Source organism: Rissa tridactyla, chromosome 4 (assembly GCF_028500815.1).
Source record: "Rissa tridactyla isolate bRisTri1 chromosome 4, bRisTri1.patW.cur.20221130, whole genome shotgun sequence".
In the NCBI taxonomy this organism is placed as follows: domain Eukaryota; kingdom Metazoa; phylum Chordata; class Aves; order Charadriiformes; family Laridae; genus Rissa; species Rissa tridactyla.
The window spans coordinates 58,770,540-58,786,297 of NC_071469.1; the positions used below are offsets into that span (position 1 = coordinate 58,770,540).

Consider the following 15,758-nt stretch of genomic DNA (forward strand, 5'->3'; position numbering starts at 1 on the left):
TTAGACATGTCAGTGTTTTAGATCTTAAGAAGTTAGATTTCTACTACGTCATTTCCCGCAATCTGTATTAATGTTAGGTTTTTGTTATTTCCTACTTTTTAATGTCACAATGGCTGTAAGGACTATGGTCTGGATACAGATTCTGCCTGAAGTTGTTAAAAAACTGACTGCCAACACTGGATTAGTTTTTTTTTGAACTTTGCCTTTCTGACAGGCCAAAGTGACTATTGCTGGAGGAGGTATGTCAGGGCAGATGGATTTTTCATCAGAACTAGTGCAGCAGGTCCTGCATCCCGGAAAGGTGTCCTGTCATGATCTAAGGAGTCTTCCCACTTAAAATTTGTTTCAAGGGTTAATTGCTTAACACCTAATGTGTGTTTTACTTCTAGTTTTAGTGAATTTGGCTTCAGTTCTTTGTTAATTTAGTGAGTTCAATGAGTCTTACTTTTATTTTAACAATGGATAATAAAAATATTTTATGTGTATGCTTTCCCAGACATGGGGCTATTGCCATCTCTGGGTTAAAATAAGAGTCTTCCGAAGTGGGTTTACACAGGAACAGAGTTTTGATCAGAGCACACAGAAAGTGTCCTTTTTGGTGGAAGGCATGCTTTATTGTATCTAGTATGTATTTAACATAGCAGGCACAATTATTTTAAAACTTGGTTCTAAAATTTAGGCCTTAGGTAAATCTTACTAAGTAAAGAGGCAAAAAGGGCACCCTTTGTATCGGCATACTTCTAAAACCAAAGGGAAGGAGGGAACTTTAAAACTGAATTTGAATTCTGATTTCATGTAGGAAAAGAAATCTCATATTGTTTTATTAAAATTGAGATTTATTTATTTATTTATTTATGTTTAGGTCTTTTGCTCTTTATTTTGTAGTGGAGAATTGAGTTTCATTTAGTTTGGCTTTTGTGTGTGGTTTTTCTTATCTTAAAGTTTATTTTTTTTCCTTTCCTCTTTTCCCTCTTTTGCCATGGGGCCCTGTGAAATATGTGCTGACTTTCCATCTTTGAAGCAGTGATGTTCTTGAATCTTGGACAGAGTTTTTGCTTTTTTTCTCCTTAATGTCTATTAAAGCCCTGGTGCTCACAGAAGAGAAAACCCCAGATCTATAGCATGAATAAAATTTACTCCTCTCAGTTGCTTATCTTTTATTCTCTTCGGTTACAATAACTTCACTGGTTCTGTAGTCAGCATAACCTGTTGCACCATCGAAGTCTGAATACTTTGAACCGTGGGTAATTCCTCCTTCGTCTTCTTTCCAAAGCTTTTTTTACATCTTTGTCTTGAAGATTAAGTGGAGGAAGAAAGTACCTTTGTTGTTCTTTGCAAGTGTTCTTTAATATATTGAATAAGTTAAATATTGGCTGCTGCTTGAAGGACAGACTTAGAAGGAAAAGACCAAGATATGCAAAAAGTGCTGATGGATGTTTTCGGTAAGCAGCAATTTAAATTTGGATTATACAAAACTATATGCACCTCTGACTTCGATGTGCCTGAATTTGACTTTTTGCCTTAAACTGTCTCATCGTATATGCTTAATGTTTGTTTACTATCTCAGATTCTCATTTTACTGATGAATGAAATCATGGATGTGTTAAATTTGGTAAAACAATCTAAAATCAAAGCTGTTATTGCAATGTAAAATTATTAAAAAATGGAAATAATAGCCTGGCTGTTTTGTTTTTGAAGTAGAAAGAAAGAGTACCTCTTTTCTTTTTTTTTTCTTTTCTTAAAGCAGTGTTACCACCCTTGATTGAAAGCAGTCTTTAAAAGTAAAGCTGGTTTTTTTGAAGAAATCAAATTGCTTAGGTGACCCAAACCGTGGAAATTCAATGTAAAGAGTATTTTAATGTTGGCAACACTTTAGAGCATGTGAGTCTAAAACATTAATAATATCAGTGGTACAAAGTATATTAAAAAAAACTTCCATATTTTGGAAGGTAGCCTGTAGAGAAATACCTATGAATGTTTATTACTGTTATTTCATAATGAAATGGAAGCCTGTAGCGGTTGAGCAGTAGCATCTCTGAATCTGCACCTTTACAGAAGTGCCTCTCAGGCCAGTAGAGGGCACGGTTAGATCAAGTATTGGCTTGATGGTACTAAACTAATTTCACTAACTTTCTAGGGTCACGAGCCCATAAATCTCTAATGACTATGACAGCAGTAGTTTATCTTCTGGGGATTTTTTGGCTGTCTACTGTTGCCTGAAGTGCTCCACTTTCTGATGTCAGCATAAAACAACTGATTGAAAATGCAGATGTAGATGCTGGTTTTTTCCTGATCCTGTACCTTCCCGCAGCTTACCTTTTTTGTTGTTTTCTTCCAAAAACACCTGCTTGGATTTGCTAGCTTAAATCCAGGCAGTGGAAGCATGTTCTCTTTCCCTTTAATGGGAATATGCAGACACTGAGGATGTTTGCTCTATTTACTTGGAACATCTGATTCGGATAAAACTCAGAGCACGGTTAGAAGCCTATAATTCTCATATGATCAGAGACAGCAGGCAATCCAGAGCCTCAAAACTCTGTACTTTCAGTTGGTCATGTCAATAAATGTGATTGAATAATTTTATGTGTAAATATCTTGGATTCAGTCCTTACATTCAGCCTCTGCATTAAGACATTTATCTTTTGAAGAGTCCAACATTAGTGGAGATTTCTCAGAATTAAGAGTTCTGACTAAGCAGATCTGACTGACTGTGGTGGTTTAAATTGTGCTTAAATCAAAAGATCATGGTTGTATGCAATTTTTGTAGTATCTAGCCAAACAGTTCTGCATCTTTTCTCTGTTCTTATGTGCTTAAATAATATTTCCTTGAATTTTTCATGACAAACTAAGAATTTCCCTTTCTGGGATTTTTTTTTTTTTTTTGGCATGGAGAAGGAAGAAACACTTGGTTTAATTATCTTAATTTAGTGATCTTAATTTAATTTCTTTCTTCCCATCTAAATAACTATGACTGAATCGTTCATATCACACAGGGATATATCTAAAACGTATATATAGAACTGCTTATGTGGTTTTTTACTTTTTAAGTGTGCGTATGTATCCTGTTTAAAGCAGGGAAAGGGAACAGTCTTCTATTTATATTGTCCCAGATTAACCAACGTGCACTTTATCATCTTCTTTATGAATCAGTGGAAGTCATATTAAAATGTTTGCAGAAAATGAGTTGATGTTTTCAGTTGGTGTTGACTGAAGAACAGCCTAGTGTCAGGAAAGATCATCTGAAGCAGTTTGTATAAATATCTTGCATATTTAGGAAGGAATGCACTGTTTCAGAGGATTTTATATTTATATTAAAAGTATTACTTCTTATTTTTTTGTGTACGGCTGCATTTAAGAAAAACCCAAACAGTTGTCAAGTGATACAGTTGAAAAAAAAAATAAATCAGTTATTAGCTCAGGGGTGTAATTTTCTAGACTAACATTTCTACCAGCAGATGGGCTCCTCAGCATCTGAGAAAGGGATGGTAACTAAACTGTTCCTTTAAAGACTGGAAGCTTTTAATGTTTGTCTCCATGTTGTGTGTTGAAAGACCAAAATTAAAAGTTTATGCATGTGTTGCAAAGCATATAAGAAAACTTTAGAGAGACCTGAAAGTAAGACAGAACCTCATATGGGAAGTGATATGTATTGCGGATGAATTACCCCCAGTTCTTCAAATTGGGAGCGTTGATAGAAGAATATTTCATGTGAAATTTTAAATTTGTAAGGAATGGGGAAAAAAAAAAAAAGCTTAGATTTAGGCTTTGGCAAGTCTTTTACCCTCTATTTCTGTAGGATTTTGACCTTCCCCTTTGGAAGAGGAAGCTGATAGTACTTCCAGCCTAGGTATCTGGAGAAAGGGGCAGGAAACCTGATTTCATGTTAGGGAAAGTACTGTTGGGAGCTCTTACTGTGACAGTGCTCCTCCTCACTATTACATTCTAACTGTATTATCAGTGGCTTATGTTTCTAGTTTAAGTATGTATTTTAAGGATTGTGAAACATGATTGTCTGAAGTGATTAAATGTTTTCTTTGGATAATGCTTCTTCTCAACCTTCTGTTTGAATGGCGGCTGAAATTGAAATTTAGGCTGCTACTGCCATTTTTAATTTTGCCTACTTAAACACCAAAATAGTGTTTGTGATTTTTTTAAAATCTCGTCTAGTATTTTTTTGCGTAAATTTGGAGACTCGGCACTGTTATTAAAGGTGCCTAGTTTCTGTAGTGTGGATATTCAACACCTTCTGAACACCACCTTGTTTAGGTATTTCTGGTTTAGAACCTCAAATATAGAGCCAAAAATCACAGGATGCCATTGAATACAGCTATTTACCTTAGGTAACAGGGTAGATAACAAGTTGTCTCTTGAAAGACTTGTTTACCGATTGCAGAAATGACAATACTACATTCACAGGTAGTGTCTTTTATTTGGAAGACCTCGTAATTGCATAGAGCCACAGAGATTTAAACGTTTTCACTAGTTACTTATGCTGGACTTAGCTTTTTAACAATTGTTCATAGCTTCAAGCCTCCCATACCGTTATTCTGTATTTCCTGTTTTGTCTTAAAATTAAGTCAAGGTAACATCTTTATATAATCATCTGTAAACTTTTAATTCTGTGTTCCTGGCTTTCTATTTAGAGCGTCACAGCAGGTATTCTATTTCTTGCAAAGTATTTCTTCATTTTCAGCACTTTTACCCTCCACTGATGAACAGGATCAAGAAAAGAGAGTACTGTGATTCTTTGGTATGCAAAATGTATATTAATAGCACTTTAATGGGATAACTTGTAACACATTGTTGGAAGGTTTTCTTATGCTTTTTGTTCCCTACTTGCCTGGTTGAAGCGTATCTCTATTTAGTCACAGCTGAATCTATACAAGGAAACTATAAATTTTTAAAATTAGTTTAATAATGTCAGCCTGTAGAACAGAGGCGTTGCCTGCTTTTCCTGACTAAGGACACAACAACAGCCATACTGGTTCAGACCAAGGTGCTCTCTGGCCCAGTGATCAGTCTCTAGTAGGGTCCATAGGTAGATGCCTAGAGAAAAGGAACAAGTCAAAGGTTTATAGTGCCTTTATGTCCTCATCCGGTCTCTGCTTGTTTTCAAGTCGGGGGATTTCTGGGCTCCAAAGTAGTTCGTCTTTGTAACTTGCTACGTCAAGAGATCTCTTCCAGATACTTCTGCAGTCTTATCAGCCTCTGTTGCCATCATTAGATCTAGAGTGGTATATTTCTCATACTGGTCAAATTTAACGTACAGATCTTGCTTCCTGGGGTGTATCAAGTACTGGAAGAAATAACGTTTTTATTCATATGTTCAAAACCTCTTATTCTTTTGTGGTTGTGTGTTTGTCAGAAAAAGATAGCATCATAGTATATTCCAGGAATTTGTTAGTCTTCATCCTGTTGTATCAGGCTGAGAGCAATAGAACATGATAGCCTCCGTTCATCCGTGTCGTGTGTGTAGCCCTGGTGGGAGCAATACAAATTCCCTAGATGCTGCCGTTACCCTGCCTCAGAGTAACAAACTCTAACATTTCTGTTTTCAACCATTCTGCACACAATTCACTTGAAATAGGCAGTGTTTCTTGTTGTTCTGTCACATGCATGTCTGTTTATGAAGGAATGAATTTAAACTGCTGGCATATTTCCTATAAACTCCCGCGTAGCTGTCAGATGGCTATAGCCCTGTAGCTGCTAGGCTGGATTCAAACTCTTCACTAAGCAGAAGTAGGTATCATGCTGCTAGGACCCCAAGTATTGCAATTCTTCAATTCATTTTTAAAATCTAACTGTGGCAATGCTCCTTTAGCTGTAGCTGATGCATAAGGTGAGAATTTAGAGAGTCATCCTATTTAATACATATATTACACTTTAATTGAAATGTCTTAAAAAAGCTCTCTCTGATGTTGGTACACTTTTAATACTGTATTTTAAAAATAACAAGATGTTCTCCCCATTATCTTGGAAGTGGCAAAGAAACGCTGGTATTCTGGAGATTGTGTTCTGCTTAACTACACGTGTGGGGAAAAAAGCATTGTCATTCTCTTGTTGAGGCGGCTATTGTTGAAGAGGCTACTAAATAGGCTATTGTGAAATACTGAAGCTGACTTTTCTTTATGGTGCCTTGTTCCGACCTTCTTCCCTTGTCCATTTAGAACTGTGCATATTTTTTCCAAGGACTTTAAGCTTGCTGATTATTGAGATGGAAGCATGCTTATTATTTGATAGATATATGCATAGTAATACCAGTTTCCTGAGTGCTGGAAGGGCTTCTTTGTATACCTTGATCTTTTTCTAACAAAATTATTTCATACATCTCAATGAGAAGTGTTCTCCATAATACTTTTTTTGTAAGAAAAGGAACATCATGCAGGAAGGAACGTGTTTGACCATCAATGAAAGCTTCTGACTGTGCTTATGCCTAGATGATAATAGAGGTCAGGATGTAATAGCCAGCTCTCACTCAATTGTTCTGCAAAGGTCGTTAACACAAGTCAGCAAAGAACAGTTCCTGAAGGTGGTGGATTTTGGTCTCATCATCATAAAGGTATGTGTGGGTAAGGGTTGTTCCACACTTGGTATGTGAATACCTAGATATGTTTAGAGATCACTGTTACATAGAGATGTATTTCTTTAATTATTTTCTTGTTTCCAGCAATGCTGTTGTCAAGGAAACAGAAATCCTTGTAATGCCTTTGTTCACTTTCTCAGAATCCACAGCTGGAGATAACTTGTATGGTTTTTATTATGTTCTTAGTAGTTGACACACTCTTGTGCCTCAAAGGATTTTTTTCAAAAGAGTTTGTTTCTTTGAGTATAAATACCACCATCCTGATCTCTACACTATTTGATAGACCATTGTTTTCTTTCCTTCCTCACTAATGAGAACCAAATTCAGTGCTACTTTGGATTAGAATTTATCTTAACGCTTGTGTGAAAACTGACATTTAAAAAAAAAGGGGGGGGGGGGAGGGAGGGTGGCAAAACCACGGTGAACCTGTCAGCTTTTGGGTTAGGCTTTCAGTTCTGTAACGGTGTTAGTTCTTCTTTGCACTTGGAAATGTCTCCTGAATTAGGATCTCCCTAAAGAATACCAGAGTAGTACCCCAAGCGGTCTTGCAAAGTGTTTTTGACTGCTTTATGGCCATGTTAGAGGATGTGGCAATTGGAGGGAAGATGGATATTTCATGGCGCAGCTAATATGCTTGTGTTTCCCCCCCAAATTGGGAATTATTTAAAGAAAACTACAGAAAATAAAGTCAGAAAATGAAGTTCTTCCAAGAGCAGTGGAGTTAATGTAGCCCGACTGTGTCTCGACACTGCCTGGCTGTAGATCCTCTTGCATTTCTCTCTCCTGTGGGGCTTCTGCAGTGTCTTTCCCTTTTACTCAGCTGCTTAGTTTGATTAAATCTTGAGGGGAAAATACTGAGACCTCTGAAATTTGGTTTACATTGACCAATAGGTGTGAAGTGGCCACCGGTGAGATTCACAGAGGGCATGGCTGTTTTGACAGTGTTATTTCACAAACCTGTCTTTCTGCAGAAATCCAAAAGAATGGGGGGTAACTTTTGGATATCCTCAACAATGATGTGGAAGAAAGGATTCTGTTTCCTCATGGTACCTGAAAAGAGTTTTGGTTACTTGTGACTTTACTTTCAGAAATATCAAGAACATTGTTTATCTGACTTTTTCTTAAAAACCCATATTCCCGGATAGCTGAGAACTTCCAGCTGTTTACCAAGTGTCTCTTAAGCATCAGAGAGATAAGCAACCTTGTCCTCCCCCTCAGCGTAGCCAGCCTATTAGGGAAGAAAAAGTCAGGGCTAGAGACATCAATGAAGTAGTGTCTCTAACAAAGCTTAACTGATAATGTCATAAATTAAGCCCTCCAATTATACACAGGATCTCTGTCGGCAACTGCTGTGGCGTTGAACATTAGAATGTCACCTGAGATGGGAGGTGCTTCTGTAAGATTGCTGGTGGAAAAAGTCAAGATTTTGGTGGTTGGAAAAAAAGGATCTATAGTAGTTCTAAGTTCTGAAGTTCTTGTCATACATTATGGGAGTATCTCAATGTATTTAACAGTTGAGAAATTCTGAATATTTTTGCTGTTTAGGAATATAAATAACACCAGTCTAACTTTGCTTCTTTTCTAGAAGTCTAGCTTTATAGATGCATCTCGCATACTGCTATATATTTAAAAAAAAAATAAATCTGCTAACAAAGCTACAAGACATCTTATGACTTGGATTCCTTACCTCTCTTGGTCTGTCGATGTTGTCAAGGAAACACATTTTTGAGAAGCTTTGCTCGACTTTTTCAGGTTCTGTGGAGAGATTACTTGTGTAGGATTTAGCCAGCATCAGGAGTAGAAACAATTTGCCTGAAGTTTCTATTCTTTTCATTATGTGCATGTCCTTGCTTTATTTTAAGCAGATTTTATTTTTAGCTTGTGTGAAATAGCTGCATCTTAAGGTCATAATATCAGTGAATGTACCAAAGATTGCTGACATTTGACCTTTAGATGAAGCCTGCTAGGAAGAACTTTAACGACATTTTGGTATATATTTATGCTATAAAGACAACTGTTAGATTCCTTTTAATTTAAAGGGGAAAGAAACGTTAATAAACCCCTTGTTCTTTAGAGAAGTTGCTTCACTACTATGGAACTAATGACTTACCATCCTTTATCATACATATCATGTTTCATTGCAGTAATCTTCCCTCTTCAAAGGAAAAGCATTTTGTGGCTAGTCTGGAACTGTGTTTGATTCATCTCCCAGTACGTACACGCTGGCTGACCGGCTGGTTAGGCAATGATGGCAGAGCTTTACCTTCAATGTGCTTGCGGAGGCTTTTTATTTAATTAATTATTTTAAAATTTAAATAAAACTGATTTTCTTCTAGGACACAGCTAAAAATAGTAGTTATGGAAACTTCTACCTTTCTCAAATGTTTCAGTAAGTTAATGGATTAAAGATACTGGGCATGACAGATAAGAAAGACTGCATGTGCTTGTATGTTGTGCATGTGCCAACTGTGTAACATCTCGCTTTCTGAGGTCAGCTTTTGGAATTTGTCCTGTTCTTTAGTCATCTTGTCTTTTTCCAGATTATACTTTCCTCCTCAGAAGACTTTTTCTCATTCTGAGCATTCTGACTAGTGGCTGGAATTGTGTATTGCTATATACTGAGGAAGGGACACAGCTGGTTCTCTATGGAAAGGGGATGCAGGTGGTTGGGGATGACATAGTCATTATAAACATGTTAAAGCTAGTGCTACGTTAACAATGCAAAAGAAATTAAAATTAATTAGGTAGTTCAATCTTACTCTGCTTGCTATTATTGAAATAGTACTAGTTATGAATGTCCTTATTGCCAGCAAAACACATAGCTGCTTGACATAATTAATAGTTTATTTTCATAATTAAATACCTAGTTCTGCTCATGTTTAAAACTGGGTTATGTCACTGACATCAGTGGGTTTAGGATTGTATCTATATTTTCCATAGCCTGGGATTTTTTCATCTTTGGGTTGGTGTTTTTGTTTTTTATTTTTCTATTAACACTCTCAATAGCCTTGGGAATATTAAACAATTTATTTTTTAGTTGAAAGAATGAAGAGCTGTAATGAAAATGTTGCTTGCCCAGGCTTACTGATAAATGAATGCAAGATTCATTAAAGCTCAGGTTTTCTGATAGCTGTTCGACATCACTAACTGTATGCTGCCCCTCATAGTTAGATATTACTTCAAATCAGTGTTCTTAATATAAGAAAGCCACCTGGTTAATAGTGGGAATGGGACAGAATTTGCCTGTAAATTTGGATGAAGTTATTTCTTAGAAATAGAAATTTGTCCCTGGGTGCGACAGTTCAGCAGTATTTTTAGCACTGTGGTAGCAATGTGTTCTCTGTGCCATTGTAGAAATGCTCACGGTGTACCTGGCTGCGCTGTGCTGTAGAACAGCTGCGATGCATCTGATGGTTAGGTTGTCCGTATCTGTTGTCCCTGCTGTGTCAAGTTCTCCCAGTGGATAATGTGCAAGAAGGAGGCAGCTTAAAGCTCCTTTTAATTGGTTGTGTTTGTGCTTATTTGTTTTATTGACTGTATTAACAGAAGAGGTGGTTGTCTGATTTTATATATGTACATATATCAATATAAAGCTGTAAAGCACATGAGTGGCCTTAGCTGATAGGCAATTTTATATTAAAGAAATAGGATAATATTGAAGTACAGTATAAATAGGTGTGTTCTGAATTTTGATTGCCACTGTTTAACTGAAGCTTAAGGGGAAAAACCCCCAAGCATCTTAAAAGAGTTGGTCAGCGTTGGTTTTCTTCCTCCTGTTTTCAGAAATAAGCTGTAGGTCAACAGCAAATAGATAACTCAGTGTCTTGGAAGCTGGGGCATACAGTTGCGAAGACTGTATGTATGTTCTGAATAGAACAGTGTTTCTTACTCTAGTAGTGGATGTTCAAAATCTGTGGGATGTGTTTTTGTGAGCGCGTTTATCCAGTCCTTAGTTACCTGTAGGAATTGAGAGCAATTGAGACAATTTGCCTCGGAAGTGCTATAAGTCTGAAATTTAACTTTTATGTTTTTTTAACATTTATGAGGAATCCCCTCTTCTAATAGAGCATATATGTATGTGATCTTGGGGAAGTGATTGATGCTAATGAATATGATATATAAAGGTGAAGGGGAAATCAGATTATTTAATATATGGCTATAGTAATTTAGCTAATTATCTCCTGGGGAGTTGTAATACATTTGAAGTTCTTCTTTGCCTGCTGGTAAGATATTGATTACTTAAGTGTTTTTTGGGCATGAATACTAACTACTAGTAACTGCTACTGTGGTCGTGCTTTTAGGTGATCTGAACATGTTTATATAATTCTGAACACACTACTATTAAACTGTGAAGTCGATGAGAAACTGCCAAATTTATGACTTCTTCTCCCATATAGGTTCGGCAGTAGAAAATTTAGTGTTTTTAAAGTATTTCTCAATAGCTACCTGTCATTATATATTGGTTTCTCTTGACTTACTTGAATACGTGTGTCAAACTACTCTGCTTTAACCATGTCACCCCAAATATGCCTAATACTCTGTATGAAGTAGATAAATTATCTGAAGTAAATTTTTGTGCATTCTTTTTCTCAAGCCAAAATTCTAGTATATGTAGTAAACAACTGGGGTGGGGATTTAAGTATCTTTGCCATACTTGGCTTCACCCTCTGCTTTAAAAAATTCTGATTTTTCATGTTGTACAACAAACCATAGCTTAAATTATTAATGGATTTATAAGTATATTGGAACTTCTTTTCATTTCTTCATTTTCCGGGAACTTGCCGTTTGAGGTACATCCATAGGGTTAGCCACATTACAATGATTAGTCACAAAACACTTAAAGGTTAACTGTAAAATAGGTGGGAATTCTTCCCTTTATTTTGGTGTGTGGGGGAAGTTCCTTCTCTTGCACTGTCTGCCCAGCATGAATGTGCGATTGCTATTTTGTAGGTACAAAAAGACTAGTCACGCTCCTAACTTTTAGTTGGCTGAAAATGTGATCTATCTGAGCATCTTGCTTAGAGTCAGTGGTTTATGGAGAATTTGTGATTTGCCTCAGACATGATTATCCCAGAATCTTTCTGCACAGTAAAGAACACACTACATTAAAAGGTGGCCATCGATGGCAGAAACACTTTGCTGTTGAGAATAGAGTTGCTGATAAAGAATGATTTTTAAGTATCCTTTACTGTATGTATATATACTTATTTACAAGTTGCCTTTTTTTGTGAGCTTTGCTTGTAACGTAAAGGTTGCCTGTCTTCAGAGTGAAAAATATTTTTTTTTTTTTTATTGGGGGCTCTCTTTTTTTTTTTTTTTTTTCCCTCCTTCTTTTCTTTTTTTCCTTCCCTTGTCAGCTTGCCTTATTGTTCAGCATTTGGTAAGCATACCTCTTTTGCAAATAGTGGGAATTAGCTAAAAAACCATGGATTGGTATAGATGACTAAAATATCAGATGAAGTCTCTGATCGTATGACTCTTACTGTTTGTCCTGACTGTTCTTATAACTCTTATTTGATATTTTGGCTAAGAATTTCTGACGTTTTATTTGGAATGCCTAATACATAGGGTGTTAAATTCTAGGCTCCCTTAGTATGAATCTCCACAGTAATTCAGCGAATACTTAATTTGGATTTTAAAATGTTTCAAGAAAATAGCATGCGTAATCTACATGTTGGTGGGTTAGGATGTATATGGTCTAATACCATCACACTCTCTCTGTGCAGCAGATTAATTCAGTTGAAAAACACGTTTAAAAATGTTGCTTTCCTCTTAATTTGCTGTGAATTCAGTGACGAACATCAGAAACATACACATTTATTCCCCTGAAACATCAAAAGGGATTATTTTGTCATACTTCTGCAGAAATAGGAGAACAAACTTAACAGCGTAGTTTTGCTTCTTATTTATTCCTTCTGTTCCCTGGTTGTATTGCTCCAAAAAGCAGTACATCTTGGAGACTGCCCAGCTTCTCTGGGGGGGTTAAAATCTGCACTAGCTTTGAGAACATGGACAATAGCAGTTGGCCTTCTGTTAATGCCTGTTTGGCAGACCTGGCTTGTGTTAGGGCTAAACTTTTCCGTTTGGGAAAGTTAGTAAAGTTAATGTAACTTCCCACTGTCCATTTTACTGTGCTGACCACTTTATATGGGAACAGAAGTAGTGCTCATGAAACTTTCCAAAAGTGACTATTACTGAATTTTGACTGTAAGAAAGTGTTTCAACAGTATTTTTATTGCTCTTACACAGAGTAAAGAGAGGAACAAGAAAGATCTATACTGCATTTTACTCCTCTGCTGTATTTCATTTTTTGGATAAGCACGAGTGGGTTACTTTTTTCTGAAACATGCCTTGAGCACTTGTTGGAGAACTACCATTGTGATTTTATTGACTAGTTTGGTTGAAGATCACTTTTATCTGAACTTGTATCTCGAGTAGGAGTGCAGCAACATGGTCTTAATTCTTCATTCTCACTGTTGCTCATCTCCAGAGACTTTATAAACTCTTTTTTTTTTTCTTGCTTTCTCAGTCCATTTCCAGCTTAAGGAAAGAGGTATTGGGGAAGGTAGGTAGCACATAGATCTCTTGAGGAAGTTCTTCCCAAAGTTCGAATTGGGAGCCTGAGTTGTATGTGCTCTTTGGGGTCAGGTACTGTCCTCTCACTGATGAGAAAAGGACCAACACTTTCTTGGAGGGTGACGTCCTTCTGAGCAAAGTCCATCTGGCTTCTGTTATAAGCAGGGTACAGACTTGGGGGTTAATGACCTGCAGCATGGAATGTCTCATACCCTTCTCTGTTCTCTGGGCACTCGGCATTGCCAGCGGTTGCGATGCACCTTTGAAGCAGAACACTAAATGCGCGCTTACTCAGGGAGGCAGCAGCAGGAACTTGTCTTTTAGACAGGGTCAGGAGTTCCTTGGCATTACACACTTTTTTAGAACATTTGATTTTTCTTTTTTTAGAAACATTTCACCTCATTTTTTCTCCAAACGTAATTCTTGACAAAACTCAGGAGAGATTCTTCAGGTATAGAATAAAACTGCTAGTCAAACTGGGTTGAGAGATACAGACTGGTGGGACATCCTTACAACGTACAATTATTCACACTGTTATTTTGGCTGATTAAAAATTCTCTCTGTCAAATAACTGGAGAGCAATAGACTAAACTTAATCTATTGTACCTTATAATGCTGCCTAAATGTTTCTTCTCCATCTTGGAGCACATTATTCATTAATCTCTTTTGTAGTGGAAAGAGGCTTTCTTTGCACTTAAAAGAATAAAGGATAAAATACCAAGGCATGACTGTTTTGGCACCCTGTTCTTGGGGTCATTTTTTCACTATTTTCAGAGTTTGTTTCTCCGGGAAGCCTTGATCAAGACCAAGATCAGTGTTGATGATCAAAGCTTCCTTCCTTCTCTGAAGACAGTCGAGGTTATGCCTTTTTTCCCCAACAGAGTCATGTCAATTCATTTTCTGATTTTTCACATTTTTGCGTTATACATTGTATTTCATCCCTGTAATTTAGTTGAATTTTTCTTTTTTGTAATGAATTTTAGCTGTAAACAAGATGGAAGAAAGCATACAACGTAATGTGGATAGTATCCTTAGTATGCACCTTAGTAGTGGTACCTCTGGCTTGATGATGAATACTTTCAAACATGTATCCCTCATGTCAGTCTTGTGATCTTGAGTTCAATTAAGGAAGCTCAGTCATTTTTTCTTTCGGTTTCCATCTGATGGTGTGAGGAATTTATTTTTAACTGTCTCTTCTGAGAAAACAATCAGAATGAGTCATTTTTTTTTTTCTCAGCTTTTGCCTGAAGGAGAGTTTCTTAACAAAAGCCACGTACTTGCATTTGAACACACATCCCTATATTAGCAGGTAAGCAAAGGTATCCAATTTTCCTGAGCAACAAAATACTTGATTACAGGTCTAATGATAGTTTAAGAGGTGTTTTCAGATGTGCTGAAATCAAGGACTTGAAGCAGATGAACTTAATTATCTTTGTGAATATTCACAATCACATTATGTGCTTTAAATGTCACATTTGGAAATAGTGCCTCATTGCTAGTTAATTAACAATAATTACTCAAGGTAGTACTTATGGTTCTGGAATTTCTTACCCACTGTGAAAAATGTACTTTGCTTCTAAAGGTTTAGCAGTATAAAAATCCAGATTTTACTTAACTCATTCTTAAAGTGTTGCTGTTGCTTAGACCCTCTGTACTTTTTACTTCTAGCATTGCTGCATGGAGAATCAGTTACTCCATTCCATTTGCTCCGCTACATCTGAGCAGTATTTTTAACACCTAAACCATGCTGTATATAATTTTTTTTTCTTTTTTAAAAAAGCAAGCTGTTGATTTTTTAATTTTTTTTTTTTAGCAGAATAAGAGAGAAGCAGTAGCAAATTAGACTGGCAGCCTAGATCCATCACGAGGTGTTACAACGGTGTGTTGACATCTTCAGCTAAAGAAATACGGCTTATGATAATACCGGAAGGGTTTTTTCAGTCATAGCACCTATGCTCAGTGTGTTTTTTCTCTCCGTGAGGATGGCTTTTCTTGACAAAAAGCATTACACAACCCAAGATAGCTTACACTGCAATTGAAAAAAAAAAAAAAAACCCCTTATAGATCCTAGAAAATCCTCCTGGTGTTCTAGTTTCCATCTTCCTTTTTCCATCTTTCTGCTCTGACTTTCATGTAGAAACTTAATTAAAATGTCAAAGGATTCCCTTCAAGCTTTTTCCTTTAGAAAATAAATCCTTCTCCAACAATGATAGTCTCCTTGTTTGCACGAGCACACTACATGTGCTTGTGTGTGTATATATATTAAAAAAATCTATATTTTTATGTGTGTGTATATATATATGTGTGTGTGTATATATATATATAAAAGAACTTTAACAGAAAACCTCTATTGTAAATTAGTTGTACTTACAGACTGGATATTCTCTGCCTCCACACTTCATTCACCTGTGTGAATGAGGTGTCCATTGAAATCCTGGTAATAACGTATGACTTACATTTCATAATAATCTTGTTCCGCAAAGTACATAAAATGCTTTACAATAAAGTTTTTAATTTGTGACAACACTTACAACATGGTAAACAGATGTTTTAATTCTCAAACATCAACTTAAAGCTAATTCAGAGAACAGCAAGAAAA

The 15,758-nt window shown here is 36.4% G+C and overlaps 1 protein-coding gene across 5 annotated transcripts in view; it reads left to right on the forward strand.

Moving 5' to 3' along the window:
- WDR25 (WD repeat domain 25) overlaps positions 1-15,758 on the forward strand; it is a 73,702-nt gene that overhangs the window by 3,531 nt on the left and 54,413 nt on the right. The window lies entirely within an intron of this gene.